This window comes from Megascapheus bottae, chromosome 14, assembly GCF_031878675.1.
Source record: "Megascapheus bottae isolate mThoBot1 chromosome 14, mThoBot2.hap1, whole genome shotgun sequence".
Taxonomy (NCBI): Eukaryota; Metazoa; Chordata; class Mammalia; order Rodentia; family Geomyidae; genus Megascapheus; species Megascapheus bottae.
Genome location: NC_143522.1, coordinates 57479327 through 57502490, shown reverse-complemented (window position 1 = coordinate 57502490; position 23164 = coordinate 57479327).

Here is a 23164-nt window from a genome sequence, read left to right as displayed (position 1 = left end):
CCCTCTGCTCATTCTCACTAACCCTACCCCCAGTCAAGACAGGTTTGAGCATCCTAATATCCTTTTAATTAAATTGCTTGTTGATTATCTAAAGAGTTGCACCATATAATCTCACTTCTGCATACACACAGTTTGAGCTGTACATATTTCCTTGTGTGTTTTTACATAATCATTTATATTTTTGGTCTTCCTTACACAGGTGAGAAGAAAACAAATTCCATGTGACTAGTATACAATTCCTTTGAGGGCAGGGAATAGAACCAGGAGAAACAACTTATCATTCTATAGAATAGAGAATGAAGCCCAGGCTACAGACTCAGGTATGCAACGGGAATAATATAAACCTGATATTCTCTTTTGAGGGGGGCATTTGTATCACAATTACTGTTGAGATTTCTTATCCCCTGCAAAGTCTAATCAGGGCTCTGACTTCTTGAAATACTTCAGTGTGGATCAAACCTCCTTTGGCTGCAGGCCCGCATCGATCTCTCTGAGCCACCACTCACAGCAGCCTGGTAGGCCTTTCTGATGACTTTCCAACTTAGTTTATCTTCCAGTGTCACACCTATAGCAGGCAGGGGCTCAACATATGCAAGGAACAGCTTTCACCTTCTGGAAATTGTCCTCTCTCTGACATATATGTTTTTCAGGTGACTTTGCATTTCTTTTACTAGTTCCCCATTTCAGGACTCTCATTTCTTTCTTTCTTTCTTTTTTTCTAGCTGGTCTGAAAACAATCAATTTTCTCCATTCCCCGTTTAGCTCACTTGGGATAATCTTTTGGAGGAGTTTGGACTTTTACAAGAAGCAGTGAGAAATGTTTATTCTGAGAAGCTTCAGTTTTCAGGCTGGCAAAAATACCTGAGGATAAAGAACAACTCCTTCCAAAGGGATGGAGAAAAAAAATATACCCGAAGAACAAATCCAATTTAATGTTGTAATAAATTACCTTGTCATAATTATATCTGGAATGTTAATTATATCCAAAGAAATCCCTAATCAACTTGTTTTTGAAGCACAACTGGGTATTTATCAAAGGAAGGGATGGTTGTGCTATCTTGATAAGACCAAGGTGCGGTGAGTGTAGGGTTTGTTCATTTCCTCTGAAGTCTGTATGTATGTATGTATGCATGCATGTATGTATGTATGTATGTATGTATGTATGTATGTATGTATGTATGTATGTATCTATCTGTCTGTCTATCCATCTACCTGTTTTAATGGTTAACTGGAGATAAGAGTGTCACAGACTTTCCTGACTAGGCTGGGTTCAAACCGTGATCCTCAGATCTCAACCTCCTGAGGAGCTAGCGTTACAGGAGTGAATACAACATAAAGAGGCCATTTCTGGATCATCAAAGACAGTTTAAATGATGTGAAATGTTTTATAACTTGAATATACATTGTGCTTAATTCAAATTCATTAACTGACAATTGGTGAAATATTATGTAAGTTTACCAAGGCATTCTGTTTATATTTCCTTACCCCTTACTGACTTGTTCTAATGGAATTTTCATGCACAAATGAAACTCATATTAGTGAGACTGAAATTATTACATTGCATTGGAGAAGATGTTATTACATTTGTTAGTACAAATGACATTTTGTTGTATCATCAATTATCACCTATTTGCATTTGTCCCAAAGTTTAGTGTAAATATTGTGAGTCCCAATGAATTGGTTTCAGGATAATCACTAGACATCAAAATGCTTAACTTAAAACATCAAATCTATTGTATTCACTAACTTCCTGGCTATTTTGCCAAACCTGGAGAAGATCTAAGTTCACTTTCTGTGAAACCATTGTTCTCCAAATCACAGAGAGTGGTGATGATTATGAAATTATCTAATCTATAATTGTGAACACATATATAATCTTCTGGTCCGCTCCATTTCCATTCACACATCCTTCATACAATTATTCATATGCTGGATTTGTGTTAGATACATTGATAGCCATGTGTCTTCTTCTTATTATTTTTAAGAATTTTTCTGAATTTCTTTCTCTCCCTCAATGTATGTGTGTGTGTGTGTGTGTGTGTGTGTGTGTGTGTGTGTGTGTGTGTATACATGCATGTGCGCTAATTGTTTTTTTCTTTAATTTAAATTTTATTTTAAAGGTGATATTGTACAGAAGGGTTACACTTACCTAAGTTAGGTAATGAGTACATCTTTTTTTGGTTAGTCATGGGGCTTGAACTCTGGGCCTGGGCACTGTTCCTGTGCTCTTCAGCTAAAGGCTAGCACTCTACCTCTTGAGTCACAGCTCCTCTTCTGATTTTCTAGTGGTTAATTGGAGATAAGAGTTTCATGGACTTTCATGGCATGGCTGGCTTTGAACCATGATCCTCAGATCTCAGCCTCCTGAGTAGCTAGGATTAGAGGTGTATACCATCAGCACTTGGCTTACATGTATTTTGAGACAGTGTTACCCTTTCCTCAATTTTCTCCCACTTTTCTCCAGATCCCCACTTCCCACCAAGTTGTATGTTTCATTTCCAACATAGTTTCTAGTATCACTGCTGAATTGGTTTAGTTCTGTCCTAAGAGACTAGCAGGTTTATCAATCTCTGTAAATTCATGATTCATGAAGCAGATTTCTGTATTCTGGGCAGTTTTCTACTAGCAAATATAGGAGCCTCCATAGTGAAGGATAGGGTTTCGAAATGCAGTCAGGTTGCTCAAATATTTCATTCAGCTTTTCAAATCATGTTGACACTGTTGATAAATATTTACATTAAAATATTTATCATGCAAATCAAATGATTGATATTCCTCAAATTAAAGAAAAGTGTTTCACATGCCTCACTGTATTAATGTTAGTTAATTACTTTACCTCTATATAAGCCTGGTTTCTCTCTCACTTTCTCTCTTTCTCTCTTTCTCTCTTTCTCTCTTTCTTTCTTTCTTTCTTTCTTTCTTTCTTTCTTTCTTTCTTTCTTTCTTTCTTTCTCTCTCTCTCTCTCTTTCTTCCTCCTCTCTCTCTCTCTCTCTCTCTCTCTCTCTCTCTCTCTCTCTCTCTCTCTCTCTCTCTCTTTTCAGAAGATCTACAGCTTTCCAGAGCAGATACGATATTTAAAAAGGGAGAGTAAATTGCAAGCTACATTTAAAAATTTTATTTTTAGGAACTTTAAGTAGTGGTACAAAAGAGTTTCAATTCAACATGCCAGACTGTGAACACACTGTATCTTGATCAATGCCACCCCTGTCTTCATTTTCCCCATCATTCAGAGCCACATGCATGCCCTCAATTTTCCTAGCTCCATCTACACACAGACACACACAGACACAGACACAGACACAAACACAGACACAGACACAGACACAGACACACACACACACACACACACACACACACCACCCCCAGAAGGATACTATAACTACATTATTTTGTGTTTTTACCCTTATTAGTCAAATGTATAGCCCTTTACTTCTTGTCTCACTTTGACAGGACTGCAAAAAAGAAGATATTAGCACAAATCCTCCTACAAGGCTGAGGCCAGGGCCTTGATGAGTGGCGTAGGTGCTGCTGTTAGGCACGTCTCCCTTGCTTCCTGAGTAGGAGGAGAAGGAAAGGATTGCCATTCTGTGGTATCACTCAGCAGGTGCAAATGAAGTATGAAATGAAAAATCCCAACCCACTCAGTGCACAGAGAAAAAAAAATCAAAACACAGATCACTTTGTAGTCACTGCTGTGCTAGGCTATTTACTGTCATTGACATCTTGGCTCCAGCTAGGCGAGCGCCCCAAATCTCTCTGCCTCTGACACCTGCAAAAGAAATTGTGGCTCACCTTGCACCACTTTGCTTATGTGGATTCCTCTCCAGGGGGTTCTCTCTCCTTCCAGAAGAAAAGTAGGCAAAATGATCAGGAGGCTGATAGTTCCCTGAACTGGGAAGAAAGATGGAAGGGTAGAGAAAAGGCTTGTTGAGGAATGAGATAATTCTCAAAATGGACCAGAGTGTGATTTAAGGCTGGATTTGTTGTAGAATGGTCTTACTATCTCCTCACATGAGATACTATCTGTGACAGTATTTTTGGTTGTTCCATTGTTTAAAGGTCTGTAGGAATGCACTTCTCAGTACTCCTGATATTCTGTTTAAGATGAACAAAATGGACACTAAAGTTATCATAAAAAGTTCACTTACATAATATTATTATGATTGGAAAATACACCTGTCTGTTTCCCTATTTATGTAAGTGGATTCAAACCTATTTATGATATAATCACTCCAGCCAAATAAATATATATATATTTGAAACAGTTAATTACTCAAAGAATGTAAATATTAGCACCTGATGGGAGATGAGGCCAGCTTTGTTAGGGAAACTAAGTTTCTTCTTATTTGGAAGCCTATGCTACAGGGAACTTGAACTCTAGATATAAACAAAGTATTACATGTAGTAAACTGTGACTAATCTCAACAATAACCAAGACATAAAGGAAACAATTAAGAAGATAAAAGCTAGTCTGTTTTAATCAAAACCTGAAGTATAAAAAGGTTAAAAATCAATGCCATTTTATTATACTCCAATGGAAATGCCAATATCCAATGAATTAGATAAATGAAAAGATCAAAATAGTTGTGAACGTTTTTGTAGATGCAGATTTGTTGGAATTCTACACTGAAGGTATATTGGGGGTAAATCCTGATGTTCTGTTTCCTTGTCTTTGTAACTGGGCAACTGACTCTTGTTGGGAGGAAGAAATATAATCTGTGGATGTTGTGTAGCAAAATGCCTGGCTCTGTGAGTTTTGAAAAACCAACTCACAGCAATGAAGAAAACACTACAGAAAGAACATACCAAGCAAAAAATTGCAGTTTGTATTTTTGTGACAATTTCCATATGTTCCAAGTCTGAAGAAGCTAGCACTTACAGATTTATTTATATGCATGTTTAATTGCAAAAAACCATTTATGATAAGATTTATAAAGACCAAAACATGCTAAATGCCATTACTATTTAGTTCTTTTGTAAAAAAAAAAAAGGTCAGTTTTCCTCATTCTATCCTTCTTTTGGGCCTCAAATGCCTGTATTCCAAAGATTCTTAATATCCTAGATGTGTGGTGCTCATCCCATTCGTTATTCAGTTCTAATCAGTTTGCTTGCTTCTCCCTCCCCTCCCCTCCCTTAGTCTCCCCTACCCTCTTTACTGTGCTCCACGTGTCTCCTTCCACAACCAAGTGCCACCCAGACCTTAGCACCTAGCTTTATCCTTGTGGTTATCCCTCTTATGGCATTTCTTATACCCATACGCTTTAACCATCACAGCTCACCTCCTGATCACCACCTTTTCATCTGCATACCCGAGTTATGAGCCAGGTGCCCGTGGCCTATGCCTAGCTACTCAGAAAGCTCAGAAATAAGGATCATAGTTCAAAGCAAACCAGGGCAAAAAAATACATGAGACTCTTGTCTCCAGTTAACTAACCCTTCAGTGGAGTTGTGACTCAAATCAAGATGCTAAATGTGGCTCCTATATCCTGAATGCTCAGCGGAGGTCACACAATCAAAGATGAAATGACACAATGTCCACCCATTTTAAGAAAAGCCAGGCAGGCATATTAGACTTTCCCCAAATCTGGTAAAGGCATTAAATAAATGAACTGGAAATCAATAAAGTTAAAGACCTTCCAAAATAAATGTAGAAATTATAGCTGCAATCTTTTCGAGAGTGGAAGGAAACATCGTGTCAGAAATGAATGCTGGGAGATGAAGAATAGAAAAGCATTTTGGACACTGTGAAAAGATATATTTTCTGACTGATGGGTATGTTTTTGGGATCACATTCATGAAGACTTTTCTTTTTTCCCCCTCATTTGAAGAGTTTTTAAGTGGAAAGGCTTGACTTCCTTAATCTTCTAGAACATGGGCAAATCCACTGTTTGTCCTTATTTATTATGAAGAAGATGCTTTGGATAAAGCTATATCTGCTTATCAACATGTATGTGGCTGGTTTTGTACTGTAAAACAAAGATTAGTTATTATAATACATACTATATGGCCCAAGAATTCTAAAAGTTTTGCTATCTTATCGTGTAGAAAACAATTTTACCCATTTCTGCTCAAACTCAGTGGCTCTCATACTTTTATATCATGAATCCCAAGAGAATTTATCTATTACTCTATCTTATGTATGACTGTATATATATATATATGTATATATATATATATCTGTCTGTCTACCTATCTGAATTACCACCCACACACATGGCCAAAAATGTACTTAGGAAGAAGTTCTATAAAATAATTTCCCCTCTATTTTAAAGTTTAAAAATGTTATTACATTTTTAAATACTTCCCCAGGACTATGAAAGCAATTCTTTCTCTAAATATCATAATCTCTCTTCTGTGTACATTACTGAGTTTAATTTAACAGTATATTTTCCATAAAGTGAGAAATTTTATTGTCTTTGCTAATATTAACAACAATTACAGCCGATAACTGACCTGGTCCGTGGGGAGAAGACCAGAGGAGTTAGAGGCCATCAGTAAGAGAACCTTAGGCTGCTACTAACCTAATCGTCTAAAGTTGTTTACAGGTCTGCTCATGTAGCTAATGGATTTTATGTGATATTCTACATCCTTGAGAATTTGACTCAATTACATTGGCTACTGTAATATCTTTCATTGTTAAATCGAACACAAAGCCATAAATAAATACAAACATTTCACTTTCTCTGTCCAATTTTTCACTTCTTTCCTTCCTTCCCTCTCTCCCTCCTTCCCTTCTTTCCTTCTTGTTTCTTTTTCTCTCTTTTTTTTCCTCCCTGTTGCTCCTGGGGCCTTGTACTTGCTAGGCAGGTGCTCCACTACTTGAACAATGCCTCCATCTATCCTTGTTTCAATAAATGTTAGGATAATATCTTCTTTTTACCTGGGGCCAGGCTGAGACTGCTCATCCTGCTTCCAAAACATCCTAATTCCTGACATTATGAGTGCATACCACTGTGCCTGCTCAGCTGTTGAAATGATGGCTCATTAAATTTTTGCCTCACCTGGCCTCAAACCATGGCCCTTTTGGTTTTCCCAAGTAGCTGAGATTATAGACATGACTACTCTTTCTAGCTTCTGTTAATCTTTTTAGAATTCCTTTTTTGAGACTCTATCCACTGAGATCATTCTTGATTCCCAAATACTAATCATTGTATGCTATACACCTAAATGAATCCAACTGGGCAATTGAAAAGAAAGACAGAGATCTAGCAATACATCATCTTGTATTTGTGGATATCGTTGGGACACACGTATCCTAAAGCATATTATGAGATGTTTTGAAATAGTCATGAGGACCTGCTGACTGAGGTAATTTCAGAGTGAATTCAACAGCCAAAATAAGCATGGCTGACTGGGCACACCAGTATGTGGTGGTGTTTTCACAGGCAGGGTAGATGGGCGCACACAGTGTGGTGACGTCTTCACAGAACAGCACGAGGACTCCTCATTATGTGGCTCATATCCCATTTCTTGCACTGTCACTTGAAATTATTTATTTATTTAACCTCTTTCCTTGCTTTATTATTATTATTATTTTTCTGGAAAATAAGAAGACAATGAAGCTTCAGAATGCACATATGTAATTATTTAAATATCTCAGTGAAGGATGCCTGCACATTTGTGGGAATTGCCCTTTTTCATTTGGATTAAGTCTGAGACAGTTTCCTTAAATAGCTGTCTAAATCATCGGAAAGACATGACCTTGCTTTTCAATCAGCCTGTATTTATGGTTTGGAAAGTCTTTCCTGTGCAGTTGATGGGTTCAGAGCCACTGGCCATGGATTTATGGCTGTCTTTATTGTGACAGGCTTGGGCTATGTAATGATAGCTCAATCTACTGCAAGACTGATTTTTTTTTGTGGTTGCTGAGATCCAAAAGTTTGGATCTTTGTTTTATTCATGTAGAACTTCCTTTTGGACAAACAACAGACAGAAATGTATAATTTTTATTTATTTTATTACTTTATTTGTGTGTGCATGCTGGTAACAGCACTTGAACTCAAGGACTGGTGACTGTGCTTTAGCAGTTTTGCTCAAGTCTGATGCCCTACCACTGGAGACATAGCACCTTTTCTGACTTTTTGTGGCTAATTAAAGGTAAGAGTCTAAGGGACTTGACTGTCCAGACTAGATTCAATCTTAGATGCTCAAATTTCAGCTTCCTGATTTGCTAGGATTAAAGGCATGAGCTGCTGGAACCCGGCTAATTTATTTCAGGTCTGGGATTGGAACTTGAGCTTGGTACCTGATACTTTAGCTCATGGATAGTTCTGTACCAACAGAGTCATGTCTCCAACTCCTAATTTTTATTTTTAATATTTATTTTAAAATCTGTGCATCGTTTACTTTCTAATCTTTAGTATATCTGGGACAGCATGGATTAGTGTGTGTGTGTGTGTGTGTGTGTGTGTGTGTGTGTGTATGTGTGTGTGTGTGTGTACTGGAACTGGGACTGGATCTCAGGGCCTGAGCACTGACTCTTAGCATATAAGTTTGAAACTGGGGTTCTATTATACACTTTTGGCTATTTTTTGGTGCTAATCCTAAGCCTCAGACTCAGGGCCTGGTATCTGTCATGAAGCTTTTGTGCTCAAGGATAGAGCCACATGATCCACAGCTCCATTTGCAGCCTTTTGGTGATTAATAGGAAATAAGCCAAACAGACTTTCCTGCCTGGGTTGGTATTGAACTGTAATCCTCCAATTTCAGCCCCCTGACTAGCTAGGATTGCAGGCAAGAGCCCCCTGTATCAGACTAATATTTTCATGCTTATGCTTTGTATGTTGGTACTTTGTAATAGTTTGGAACAGTTTTTGAAGCCTGGAATTTAAGGGAGTTTTTGCCTTTTTTTTCCATCCATTTACACAGGAATCAATTTTATTCATTTATTAGTAGTCACATGAGGGAGGTGTCATTTAATGAAACAAATGATGAATAAAATGCACGTTTATCTGTTCATCTGTGTCACTCCCTTCAACAATCTCATCCCCCTCTGATCCACTCCTCCTACATTTCTTACATTATGTGGTATATGCAATGAATTCTTGATTTCCTTCTGCTCAGCTTTGTCACTTTCCCCCCTTTACTTTGTCATTCCCCTGATGCTGGGGTTCAAACCTAGGGCCTTATACATGCTAGAGAAGTGCTTTACACTTGGTGAAGGCCATATTTTCATTTTTCTGTACTCCCAGAGACTTTTGCTTCAAAGGGAATATGGGGAATTCTAGACAAAAACTACTAAATGTTTTAAATCCTATCACCGAGAAGGCAATGACCTGGATATGTGCCTCCTGAAGGATCAGCACATTAATGTGTTAGCTTACTCCAATATGATGTGAGTGTGTAGAAAGTTCTCCTTATAGAGGTCATGACTGGTCTTTGTTTCTAAGAAGAGCACCTAAGGGCATTTTCAGCCCTTTCATTCTTATATTCTAAATTACCTGACTTTTGACTGTCATGATTGCAAGACACCAGCAGATGGCGGTAGGGCTCTGTCAAAAGAAAAATCAGTGGGCTCCTTCTGGCCTTGGTCTATCCCCATTCATTTTCAAGGGTGAAAAGCAGTGTCTAGAGAAAAATCTTTGTTAGCACAAAGTCTGAATTTGTGAGAGATAAAATTATGTTTTTTTAGTTCATCCAAAGACGAATTGATAATCTCTGATTTTTTTTTTTAAAGCTAACTCACAGAAGCAGGAAAAGTAAATCTCTTACATTGATTGATTATCCCTAGGTTCTCGTTTATCATCATTGTTGTTTTATTGGGAGCGGGGATAAAGGCAGTTGGTATTTTTATGCATTTTGAAGGAGGACTAAAATGGCTGTTCTCAGCTTTGCTTGTTCACAGATTTTGAAGGTGAGGAAATGGATACTTTGGTTGTTTGTTAAACCTGAGGCAAACAAAGGAAACTAGCAAGGGTGCAGAATGCAGGACATTCTGCAGGCTGCAGAAGGATGGTTTAGTTTTACATTCTTGTTCTGTCATGGAGGGTCCTGTTTAATTTTCCACATACAATCTCCTTTCTGGCTGAAAAATAGATTCATATTACCAATCTCCTGTAGGTAGCAGCTTTAAAAGGCTGAAGCAACAAGGGTATTTCTAAAGCAGGTTGTCATTCATTTTGGGAAAATTCTCTACCTACACGGTAAAGAATTGTATTGGTAATCTCAAGCTATAGTTTTAAAAGGAATAGAACTCCCTCTTTGCTGAGCTATAGCTGGGCACAATGAATAAGGTCTTTGGAGAGCACAACGATGGATTAATATCCTCAAGATCTTGAGACCAATAACAATGAAAGCAGGTTTGTCTGTGGACATTAAGTGCTTAGAGTGGCCTGATAGGATGGGGTGTGGTTGTTATGCAGTGAAAGCAAAGCAAAAATGTATATTTCTTATAGTCAAATGTAATAAAACCTGAGTATACTGTATGCTAGGTTTCTGCAGTAGAGACTATAGCCCCCTTCACACAGTGCACTAGAAAATTATATAGAGAGGTTGCAGCTCTATTCTGTGTTTTAGCATGGTATCCGTTTGTAGAGAGGGTATATAAATCAGTGTATCTCCAGTCCAGCTGCTTCTTCTAATGTATGTAGAAGAGACCTCCAAGGTGGCCTGAGAGAATGTTCTTCTATTGTTTGTGATTTTGAAGATGCAATTGTGGAAAACACAACAAAGTAGACACTACGAGCTAACATGTAACAGCTAAGAGGTAAAAGCTAAGAAGTGTTTAACTTCCGCTTGCTTCCATACCATGTGTAAACTGTCATGGGGAACCATCTTTCTCAGAGTAGACCATTGAGGCTTCCGTAAGAAAAACTAGTCCTTTCTTTTCACAAGAATGAAGACGAGTGTTAGCGATGGCACAATGTAACGTGAACTGTAATTTATCTGGAACAATGATCTTTAGCTCACTAACTCTCGTTCTAAGGATTTGGAGTCAAGATAATCTTATTCAAAATATATAAAAGCCGTTTCCTTTACAGGAAAATTATAGGCGAGGGAAAATCAAACTTAGAAAGAGAAAAGGTTTCCTTTTGTCTGGGTGATGATTTCTTTCTGGTCAGCATAGGAAGAAATTAGGATGGAGGAGGAGACAGAAATTGAATTCTCTCTCATTTCAAATCATAAATGTACAGTGATTTTTTTTTGTGTGTGTGTGTCAATACTGGGGCTTGAATTCAGAGGTTGGACATTGTCCCTGAGCTTTTTTTCCCTCGATACTGGTACTCTACCGCTTATTACACAGCTCTATTTCCAACTTTCTGGTGGATCTTTTGAGATATGAGTTTCATGGATTTGCCTGCTAGGACTTGGCTTTGAACCATACTCAGATCTCAGGCTCCTTAGTAAGTAGATTTATGAACCGTTAGTGCCAGCTACGTTTCTTTAAAGTGCAATTTCCCTACCTTTGTCCTTCCAGAATACAAAAACATTCACATCAGAACAGCAATATGTATTTAGAGAAAATAATCTTGAAAATACTTTTAGTTTGACCAACACATTTAGCTCCCCCCTCTAAGTAATTCACTATCTGTCACATCGGATTTCCCATCTCCCATATCTGGAAACAGTCGTGTGCGTGTTTATAATATGCTAATTGGAAACAATAACTATCACCTGTATTACTGAAAATGAAAAAGTATTCCTCTACTGTAGTTTGATTGTACTTAAAGTTTACAAATGGTCTCTTATATGTTCTTTTTATTAAATTTACTTTTTATCATTGTTCAATTATTTCAATTTAAGTGGTTGTTTTTATTATTATTGATAAATAGTTGTACAAAAGAATTTCATTTCAGCATGCCATTTTATAAGCACAATGCTTCTCGGTCAATTTCACCCCTGCCACCTTCCTCATGACCCTCCATCTATCCCATTGACTTTCTTAAGTTTCCTGGTTCTCTTCTTGGGTATGTTCACTGAGGATTATGGGTACATTTACTCAGGATTCCTCTTTCCATTTGTTTACTTTCCTCTCCTTAAGTCTCATTTCCCTCAGAGGAGTGGTATTTCAGCTTCCTAATATGCAATTTGTTAACCTGTAAATTAACTGTTCAAAAGAGTTACAACCACGCCAACCCTCCCTTGTGTATACTATTCTTTCAGGCAGTCTGAGTGTGGTGTGTATAGATGTGGATAGCCCTGTCTGTGCTTTCTATGTTTCCATACATTTTATATCGTATGTTATGATCTAGCTTGCATATAGGAGAGAAAATGAGCATGCACACACATGGAGAGAGAGACACAGAAAGGTCAGAGGGTGGGGAGGGAGAGAGGGGAAGTGAGTGCGAGGTATATGATGTCTACTTCATGAGCTGGTCCAGGACATTCATAAGTCATTTATATTTGCACTTGTGTGAACCACTTTCAATAATCGTTCTTGTTCGAGCCCTTGGAGATCACTGACAGTGAGTGCCAGCTCCAGAGGCTTACAATTGAGAGTCATCATGAGTTTTCACTTCGCTACGAAAACCACAGAAATCACGTTTATAGGGAGAAGTGGCTCTTTCATCTTGTAAACATTTTAAGTTAGGTGCTTCAGTGATGAGTCTCAGATCAGGTGAAAAATTTGTCGCAATAATAATTTATTTATCGGTTACTGTTTGAATGAACTGAACTTCTGGCTCTTCCCACTTGGTTGAAATAGGAAAGCATGAATATTTTGAAAGCATTCTTTGAAGTAGCATCTATGTTTATGGCAATCAGATTATAGGAGAAGAAATTACACTTTATTTGGGAAATTTGTGTGTGTGTGATTGTGTGTTTGTGTGTTATTTATTTGAGAGATCTTTCCTGATAACACAGAATCCTGTTAAAATTACTCAAATATTTGGGGGAGGTGTCATATGTCTCACTCAGAGAAAAGGGAGCTTTTCGAATTGTTGGAAAAACTATATCATCTATCAGATAGCAAGAAGAAGTCTACAAGTAAACATAATGTATGGTAAGATGACTGTAATATTCCTGGACATGATAAATTATACGAGACTCTACACAATCACAGCATGAATTCAGGGGAGGCTATTCTTAGGAAAGGACCACAAGGGCTCAATAGCTATGTGCATATGATCACATAAAACAATGTTCATCAAAATGAGCTCCCAAAAATGGAAACAACAGGGCCTTTTTAAAATTGTTATTTTGTTTGTTTGTTTGTTGTTGTTACTTTCCCCCCTTGGTTGCAATTTTGGATTTCTGTACCTTTTTGCTTCTATGTAAGTTTATCTGTTTTGGGGGACTGGAGGAGGGCACATAAACAGTGGAACAAGTGGTGAACAAATGCAGCCTTGATACTCACTAGACACTGAGTTGAAAATGAACTATACAACTGGTGAGAGAAAGTGGGTGGAGGGGGGGAAACTGGGAGAGGAAGAGGAAGAGGTGACACTTCAACAAGAAGTATACTTATTACCTGCCTTATGTAACTGTAATTCCTCTGCACATCACACTTACAATAATTTTTTTTTTTTTTAAAGAACGAAGTCAGTGATGGCGGAGAGGTGTTTGAGGACCCCAATGACACCCATCAGAGATTGGAAATCAGCTCCCAGGCCTGGCTATGCCCACAGCCGTTTGGAACTGCTCATCTGACTGGAAATGAAATCATTCCCTTATCCTGTGATTTTGTTCAGATAGAAGACAAAGGCTTGCGTTTTTTAAATGTGCTATGTAAAGCACGCTTGCCCCATTAATTCATTGAGGGGTTAAAAAGTCGAAACCAGTGTGTCTTTATACAAATCTCTGAGCTTGAGGTGATAAAATAGTCATCTGTAAGACTTCTGGGATTGGATACCTTAAGATCAGAGATAGCAAAGGTGGCGTTCTTTTTCATAAAGGAAAATGTGACGAGAATAAAACCCTTTAAGGTTGTGTATGAAAGATACATTAGAGTTACATTTGTATTGTTTATTACACTGTTTCTCAATTATACAGCTTGGGAAAAAAACACAAGCAATTAATCATGGTAGATTACACTCATTTTGTATTTGGCCAGCAGTAGCAAGTAGTTATTAAGAAGTCTGAGCTCCAATTGTTTCTCTAAATAATACTTTGTAATATCTTTTTCTTATGCGTTTTCTGTAATGTGCTTTAGTAAATGTGACTGTTCATACCTAGAAAAGATTTCAAATAGCTCTCATTCCCTTAGTATAATTATACTTTTAAATTGACTTTTTAATATATTTACATTCTTAATATGATACCATTACCAGCTCTGCCATTTGTCTTGTTTAATCTGAATATGCATAATTACAGACCATAGCAATTACAACCACTATACCTGCATTCTCAATTGCTTAAAATTTTAGTAGTAAAAAAATAGGATTAAAATAGTTAGATAAAATATTTACCCTTAGATGATATAAAATAATAAAAGAACTGGAAGTTATTAAAATGTTTATCTTTTAAGGAAGTATTAAACGTAGATTACATGACTCAGAATAGGTAGAGATCACTTAGTCATTTTATACCTGTTGTTTGCAGAGCTGGAGCTCAAGCTTAGAGCTTCATGCATGTTAGATAAATGCTTACCATACCACTGAGCCTTACCTCCTGCCCAAAGTGCAAAAATTTTATCAGCAACTTAATTACTAAGGTAGAAATTTCTTTAGCCATGGGAAATTCTAAAAGCAATTTGAAATATTGGCAAGATGTCTAACATTGAACAGACCTTGTAAATATTGAAATGGTCCACTGACAATGAGATAAACCATCATATTATAGTTTCTATAATAATTGATACACTAATTATAATTCAACAGAAAATAAAAATCAGTAAGAAGTAATTAGCAAAATTGCATATGAGATCAATGTTAATTCGGAGCAAATCATTTTTTCTCTTAGGAACTATAAACTTTTGATGGGATGGTTGGCCATGACTAGATTCACAGGGAAGTACTTCCTTTGTTTGCAGGGTTTGAAGGGATGGATGCTGTCACCTTTCATTTTTGGCATCGACCAGGGACTTCATCCAATGGTGGACTTTCCGAGGTGACTGAACTTGTCCAGATACTTCTTTCTGTTGCTGGAGGAGAAGAAAGGAAGGGAATGGAGTTTAGGACTTCTAAATCACAGGGACTTTCAACACTTACCTCATTACATATATTTCCTGTATAGTTAATGGATTAATAAATGCAATTAGGTATGGTAGATGCCATCTGATGCTAAGATTTGAAGAGATGTTCTCAGTGTCACACACCGTCAGCCTCTACCAGCGTGAAATGCCATTCCTACAACCATAGCTGTCTGACAATCAACTAGAATTTAGAACAAAATGGGGTAGCTGGCAGTCAGCATTGTAACTTTGTATTTCTGTAACTTAATTTGGTGCCTGTCATGCCAGGAGGTAGGGAGTACATGTTCACGGACTGATTGCATTTAAATTTATTAAAGTGATTCCACTCTGATTTTGAGGTTAAGGAACAGATCGAAAGTGATGGTGATGGTGTCACTAACAGCTAATTTCATCAGAGACAAGACAGGAGCTGATACAAGACAGAGGAAGGGAAGGGAAAGAAAAGAAAGGAAAGGATGTGAGGGAATACTGCAGGCAGGCTAGAAGGAGTTGTCTTGTCTTTCTGAAATAGATGAAAATTTAGTGTGTTCTGGTGGTGACTGGTGGCCAAGTGAAGTTCAGTGATTGAAATGTTTGTGTCTTTACAAATGAGTTTAGGTAGTATTCTCTGGGTGTTTACAGGATTGCCTTAACTGACAACAACATTGAATAATTTTAATTATTATTATAATGGGAGGAACAGCCTACCACATACCTTGTAATGTTCTTAGTTTATGATCACCCATCTCTTGTGTCCTTGTAATAACACAGACACACACACACACCCAGACACATACACACACACACCCAGACACATACACACACACACCCAGACACATACACACACACACACACACACACACACCCAGACACATACACACACACACACACACACACACACACACACACACACAGATGTGGAGGCATAAGAATGCTTCAGCATCTCTATTAATATTAGATCAGAGAAAACCTGACAAAGTCTAGGAATGGTAACCCTATACCTGCAATCCTAGTATTTAGGAAGCGTGAACTTTGAGGTCAATCTGAGTTAAATAGAAGGCACTTCTTGATAAAATAACCTATAAAACTGGACAACAACAACAACAACAGCAAATCCTGTATACTCTGAGCAGATTCTTAAAAATAACACAAGCAATTGCATTTCAATTACATTCCATGATTTTTCGACTCCTCAGGTGGAGACTGGGAAGCACAGAGCAGGAGTGGTTGATGCAGAGAGAACTAAGACTCTTGCCTTGCGCTCTTGGTTCCATCTTCTACTTCTTGCTGCTGTGGAAGTTGGCCTTCTTAGCTGTGGTCCAAGTTTGTGTCTGCTGCCTTTGTCTCTTTAGATTTCTTCTTACAGCATCAACCATCATCTCTCTTTAAAATCCATCCTTTCTATTTCCTGGTCCGTATGCAAAAGAATATCTTGTGAAAATTGTTTGATTGGAGCCCAGGTCTCACAATTTTTCTGAGCTTATCTCAACACATGGGGCCAAGTGAAACTCATTCCTCAGTATCCCATATAGATGTGTTACAGGTATACAATACTGCATTTGATCTATAATTCATGGGTGTACTCAAATCTCATATCCAACTTTTATTGGGGTGGGCTAATGGGGCTTGAATTCTGAGCCTGGGCGCTGTTCCTAAGCTCTTCAGCTCAAGGCTACTGCCCTACCCCTTGAGCTACAACATCACTTTCTGTTTCCTAGTGATTAATTGGAGATAAAAGTCTCATGTTCTTTAGTGCCCGGGCTGACTTTGAACTTTGATCCTAAGATCTCAGCCTCCTGAGTAGCTAGGATTACAGGCATGAGCCACCATTCCTGGCTTCATATTCAACTTTTCTAATGTCACCAAGCATACCTCTGGGATGTATTTTACTTTGTTAGACATGGTTGCATTGACCATGAGTATTTTATTCATTTATTCTTATGTTTGCTAGTTTGTGCTTTGCTCCATAAAATCAATTTAATTTGCATCTCCGATTTACTCATGTCAAATAATATTATGTGTGTCATAGACAACTCTGTTCCCTTTAACTCCCACTGGGACATTCAATGTTTTCTTCACTTTGCCTCTGGCCTCTTCTCCTAATCCTTAAATGTCTTTCAAACTTTTCACTCCATGGAGTGCCTTACTTCATCCACACATTTTGCACTGCCTTTGTGCTATTATTCATCCCAGAAATTATCTCAACACCTTTTTCTACCAAAGAGTTTCTCTAAAGTATAGCTGAGATTTGAACTTTTTGTGTTCATTTTCAATCTTCAGCTGACACTTTTGAATTGTGCTGAATTGATTACATGCTGTCTTCTTGTGGTATAATTAAGATGCCCCTTAAATTTCCCTTGCTCTTCTTCCCACCTTTCTGCCTCCTTTAGTCCACCACACTTGTAAGAGAATTGTTGAGGTGATGGGGTTGGAGGGTAAACATATATCAGGGAACAAAACCTTTATCTTTAGAACACTAAAATTCAGCAGAATCTCTGGCCTGTTGAAGACACTCCATGAATATTTGGAATAAATAATCCAGTGGGGTCTTCATGATGAGGCCTTCTAGAACACTTCAATCAATGATGCTTTCTTCCCATCTCATACAGTAATTTTTCATGATGATGTGATGTCTTTAGCTTTCAAGAGATAATCACATAGAGTCAGATATTTTAAATTAAATATTTTTCTAATTATCTGTTGGAACTTGAAGACAGAGTAGATATATGATACCCAAGTTGGAGAAAATTATTTTTCGTAGTCTTATTTATCTCATATACATATTTTAGGTATGTATGCATATGAAAACAATATGTTTAGAACTTGAGAGACTCAATAACCCACATTAACACATTTATCTCTTTATTATATTTTCAAATGATTTTAATGAAAATCATTGATATTCTGAAAATTCAGCCAACAGGTGGCTTGGTGGCACATACCTGTAATCCTAGTTACCTGAGAGTCAGAGATAGGAGAATTGCAGTGCAAAGCTGGCTTAGTAAGAGCTAAATGCTATCTGACAATTAAACAAAAGTATAAAGGGGCCAGAGTGTGGCTCAAGTAATGAAGTTCTTATCCAGTAAGTACAAAGCAATGAGTTAACATTTCACTATAACAGAAAAATAAAAAGAGATTAACAGGAGGATTTTAAAAATAGAAGACAATGTTCAAGAAGTAATGTACTCACTACCTTATAAGACTCTTATTCAAGGAAAGGAAAGGAGAAAGGAGAAAGGAAGAAAGGAAAGAAGGAAGGAAGGAAGGAAGGAAGGAAGGAAGGAAGGAAGGAAGGAAGATTCTCAGAAACATCTGAGCAGCACACCATAAAACTACCAAGCTCACCAAAAACAAAAACAAGTGACTGGGTTCATGGCCTAGTAGTCAAGTGCTTGCCAAGCATGCATGAAGCCCTCAGTTGGATTCCTCAGTACCACATACACAGACAAAGCCTGAAGTGGTGCTGTGGCTCAAGGGGTAGAGCGCTAGCCTTGAGAATAGGGTTCAGGCCCAGAGTTCAAGGCCAAGGCCTGGAAAACCAAGTGAAAAATGACAAGTCTTGGAAACTCTCCTAGGTAGAGGGAGCAGAAGGGGTCATGATAATTGTTGTATGACACTCTGAATAGGTCCTGGGATGAAAGTAGGAGATAATCCATAAAGCTGAGAAATCATACTCTTCAGTTAAAAATACATATAAATTTTGTTTCATTAAATTGTAACAAGTTGCAGCATGCAATGTAAGATGATAATAATTACGTAGAGGCTATTCAGAAAGTCAGAACACTCAGAGACTGTGTGGCTACCTCTTCTTCTTTTTTTTTTGTCAGTCTGGAGCTTGAACACAAGGCCTGAGCACTGGCCTTGGAATTTCTCAAGGCTAGAGCTCTACCACTTGAGTCACAGCACCTCTTCCAGCTTTTTTGGTGTATATGGTACCGAGGGATTGAACCCGGATCTTCATGCATTCTAGGCAAGCATTACCAGTAGGCTAAACTCTATATCCCCAACCTCTTCTTAAATTAATATTATGCTGAATTGAAGAGACTGTTTCATAACAAACCTTTATTTAAGTTTAACATTAAAAATACTTTTCTTAGGAAATTTGTAGAGTCTGGAGCCAGATTATCAAATTTTTGATTATTTTTTCATTGTGGGTACAGTTTCATTTTTTAAATTTTGTTTTGTTTTGTTTTGTTTTATTTTTGTTGTTTCCAGTCCTGGAGCTTGAACTCAGGGCCTAGGTACTGTCCTTTGGACACAAGTTGCTCAAGGCTAGTGCTCTATCACTTGAGCTACAACACTACTTCTGGCTTTTTCCTGTGTATGTGGTACCGAGGAATTGAAACCCAGGCTTTGTGCATGCTAGGTGGGCACTCTACAACTGGGATACACTCCCAGCCCTTCTTTTTAATTATTTTTTTTCCTTGTTATGTCACTGGTAAGTTAAGAAAAAGTCAACATAAAACTTGCTTGTGATGCTGGGGTCTCAAGTGATGTTTCAGCATGTTTTCATTCACAACAACTCAAATAGGCTAAATGTGTTTATTTATAATTGTCGATTCTAAGTCCTACCATAAAGGAAATGAGTATTTCAATTCTTTATAATAAACTGTCAGTATAGAGGAATTCCCTTGTTCTTCTGTATTGCTATCACAAAATACCCTGAGACTGGTAAAGCTGAAGAGTCTAACATGATCAGTATTAGTGGAGAATTTGTCCTCTAAGGGACAAAAAAGATTTTTTTGTTGTTGTTGCTACAAAATAAAAGGAAGGAAGGGGTACACTCACCCCTCAGGCAGTTGTTCTGGGGTCCCAAACGTTTCGCTAAGGATAAAGCTCTCATACTCTATATTTTTTCCATATATTTTATTGTAATTAATAGAAGGGTTACATGATATTTGCCAGATAGATCGTGCATTAATTCCCATACTTTGATACCCTTTCACATGTCTTGGTCCCCATTTCCCTCCCCCCCACCCCCAACCCCCATCTTGTTTTCCCCTGTTCCCTATCCAATTTCAAATAACCAAATACAAATATATCCAATATATCAGGTAACAAAGTGAGATACTGTAACAATATGAGATAACCAAGGGACAGCAAAAGAGATGAGAGATAACATAGTACCTTAAGAGCAACAATCATTCATTATATGGCTTATGTTTCTATATCCTAGAGATTTATTGTCATTGTTTTTCTCTTGTTCAGCTCATGACATGAAACTAACACTCTTCCCCCCACCTTCGCCTTCAGCTCAGCATGCATCATGTGACCCCAGTTCACAGTCACCTTCTGCTCTCTTGATATTGGGGAGATTTCCTTGGCCTGCAGTCCTTGCATTCCAATTACTAGGGATTATTGATGATGTATGGCCTGGCTTCCTTCCTTTCCATTTTCAGGAGATAAAACCTGGATGGATATTATTATTAATTTTATTATTATTATTTTCAACCAGAATCAACTAGGTTAGTTTTAGGGAAAGGTCTTTTCTGTATCCTATCTCTAACGATCTCTAGGCTGTTCCTCCACGTCAGTTTTTGATTGGAGTGTGGGTTTGCTTGTATGTCGGCATCTTCTTGGGTGCTTCGGTAGGAAGTTGGATATGCAGCATTACACACTGCTGGCCAGGTATGGGTAGCAACTGGATTGTTCTGCCTAAGCAGTTTTAGTGCATTATGGATGGCCTCCCTGAAGTCATTCCAAGATAGATGATGGAGGAAATCTAACTCCAAATTCACCCCCCACATCCCTGCCAAATAGTTAATAAACACAAAGACTTTTAAGTTGCAGCCTGCACTTCCCTTATTGGTGAGTTGACCCTCTCTTCACCTTAATACTCTGCTTGGCTTCTCTCCCAGACCGATTTTCCTTTTGCCACTTTGGCTTGCCATAGATCTTATAATCCAATTCAAGCACTCATCTATCAATCTTTGAAACTTGCTCCGTTTGCACTCCCACGCTCCCCCCACCCTGCACCCCCAAGTCAGTCCTACACCTTACAAGGAAGAAAAACTGGCACTGAATTAAATAGGAAATGTCATTTGCAAGAATTCAGGCCTGAGGTAGATGTGGGCTCCCTTCCCATGCTGCTTTGCAGTAGTGCTAAGAACAGAAAATTACTGAAAGGTCAGAGCCATGTAAAATCCAATGGAAATCTCCTCTATATCACAAGAAATTACTCTAACAATGAATTTCTAAGACACTTTACTACTTTCTTTGCCTAATGTATCTTTCACACTGTACTTAAAGAAAATGAAGAGACGTGATTTCTTTCTTTTTCAGATCTGCAAAGGCTTTATTTCTTGCTGGAGGCTCCTTAAATTATTGTCTTCTCTGAATATTTCAAATGATAAGAGATAAAAAAATTTCAGCATACACCTAGCCCCAGTACCTTCTTCCTCCAGGAAGAAAACTGAATTCTGTGCAAACTATCTGTATAAAATCTAGTAGCCATTGTTGCAGAAGGTTAAGTCTCAGGGAATTATTTTTTAAGGTCACTGTAAACAATGAGGGTGCTAAATGGATGCTTACCAACCACTTTGGATATTTCAGGATGGTGACATGCACAGGGATTTGTAATGATCAAGAGGTCCCTGGAGGCTGCAAAACATCAAGAGAGAAAGAGACATGAGAGAAAGTGATCATCTTGGCTGTGGTTGTGACTTGGGACTACCAGTGTGTCCTATTCCAGCTAAGCATGTCTGCTCAGCAGAACACTGATTGTCTCCACCATGTAAGCCCAAGCAAAGATGTACTAACCACCATGCTTTTGTGAAGGAGATTCTGGAGAATTGAAGAAGAAAAAAAAGAGGACCTTCATAATCATTAAGATAGTTGGAAATTTTCAAGAATATAGATGGATGTGGAAACATTTTGATAATATTTTAATTAATAAAAGAAAATTGTAAAGATTTCTCATGTGGCCAAAAACTAGAATAGTTTTTGCAACAAATCACAATGATATAAGATTATGACCCAAAGAATATAATAAAGATGTGTACATACAAAATGAATGAATGAATGAATAAAAAAGTAACCTCTCTTCATACAGTAATGAATATCTTTCCTCATAATATATATAATCATGAGTACACTGAGTACACACACACACACACACACACACACACACACACACACACACACACGATACATATTCCTAAGGGCTAGAGTTAAGGAGTCAGAAGATATAAAGTATACTAAGCTAACACACTATGTCTTTATAGTATAGGAACCTATGAAACATGATCTTTACCCAGTGTCAAGGCTAAAGAAACTGGTTACAATCCATGTTGAGATTATATATCCCTTAATGTAATGCAAGGACAGGAAGGTTCACCTCTGTGCTATGCATCCTCAAAACTGATAAACCCAGCTTAATAATACGAAATCATCATACACACTCGAGTGACACTTTTCCAAACTATCTGACCTGAATTCTCCAAAAGTGCCATGGTTGTAAAATTTGGGAAAGATGAATCTGTGAGAGAATGGAGGAGGCATCTTGACCTAATGGCCAAATATACTTTGGTCTCCTGGGTTGAGTTCTGGGACAGACAAAGGATATTTCTGGAAAAATATGGCAAAGGTTATAATTTAGAGACATTTAATCAACTTTGAATTCTTAATTTTGTTAAGCACAACTACAGTACTGCAAAATGTAACAGTGGCACATCATTTTTCAGTGTTATCAGATACAAATATATAAATAAATACAATTTTTAGACATTTACAGGAAATGTCACAGATACTACTAAAATTAGCTATTGTAATGAGATAGTGAATCAAATCTTTTCTTTTTTGATTAAAATTCTAAGATCAGTAGTGGCGCATGATGTTAATTATGAAAAGCAAATTTTTATCAACCATTCTGTAGATTTGTAAGTTACCAAGAAGTGAACAAAAATAACTTTCCCTTTTCTTTTATCTTTGTTTTATTAATTTTGATGTCAACAAACAGAAGTTCTTCTGTTTTACTTTAATGAAATAATTTTTCCTTACCTATTCCAGAGAAAGAGAGAGAGAGAGAGAGAGAGAGAGAGAGAGAGACAGAGAGAGAGACAGAGAAAGAGACAGAGAAACAGAGACAGAGAGACTTACCCAAATCAGTAGCCTA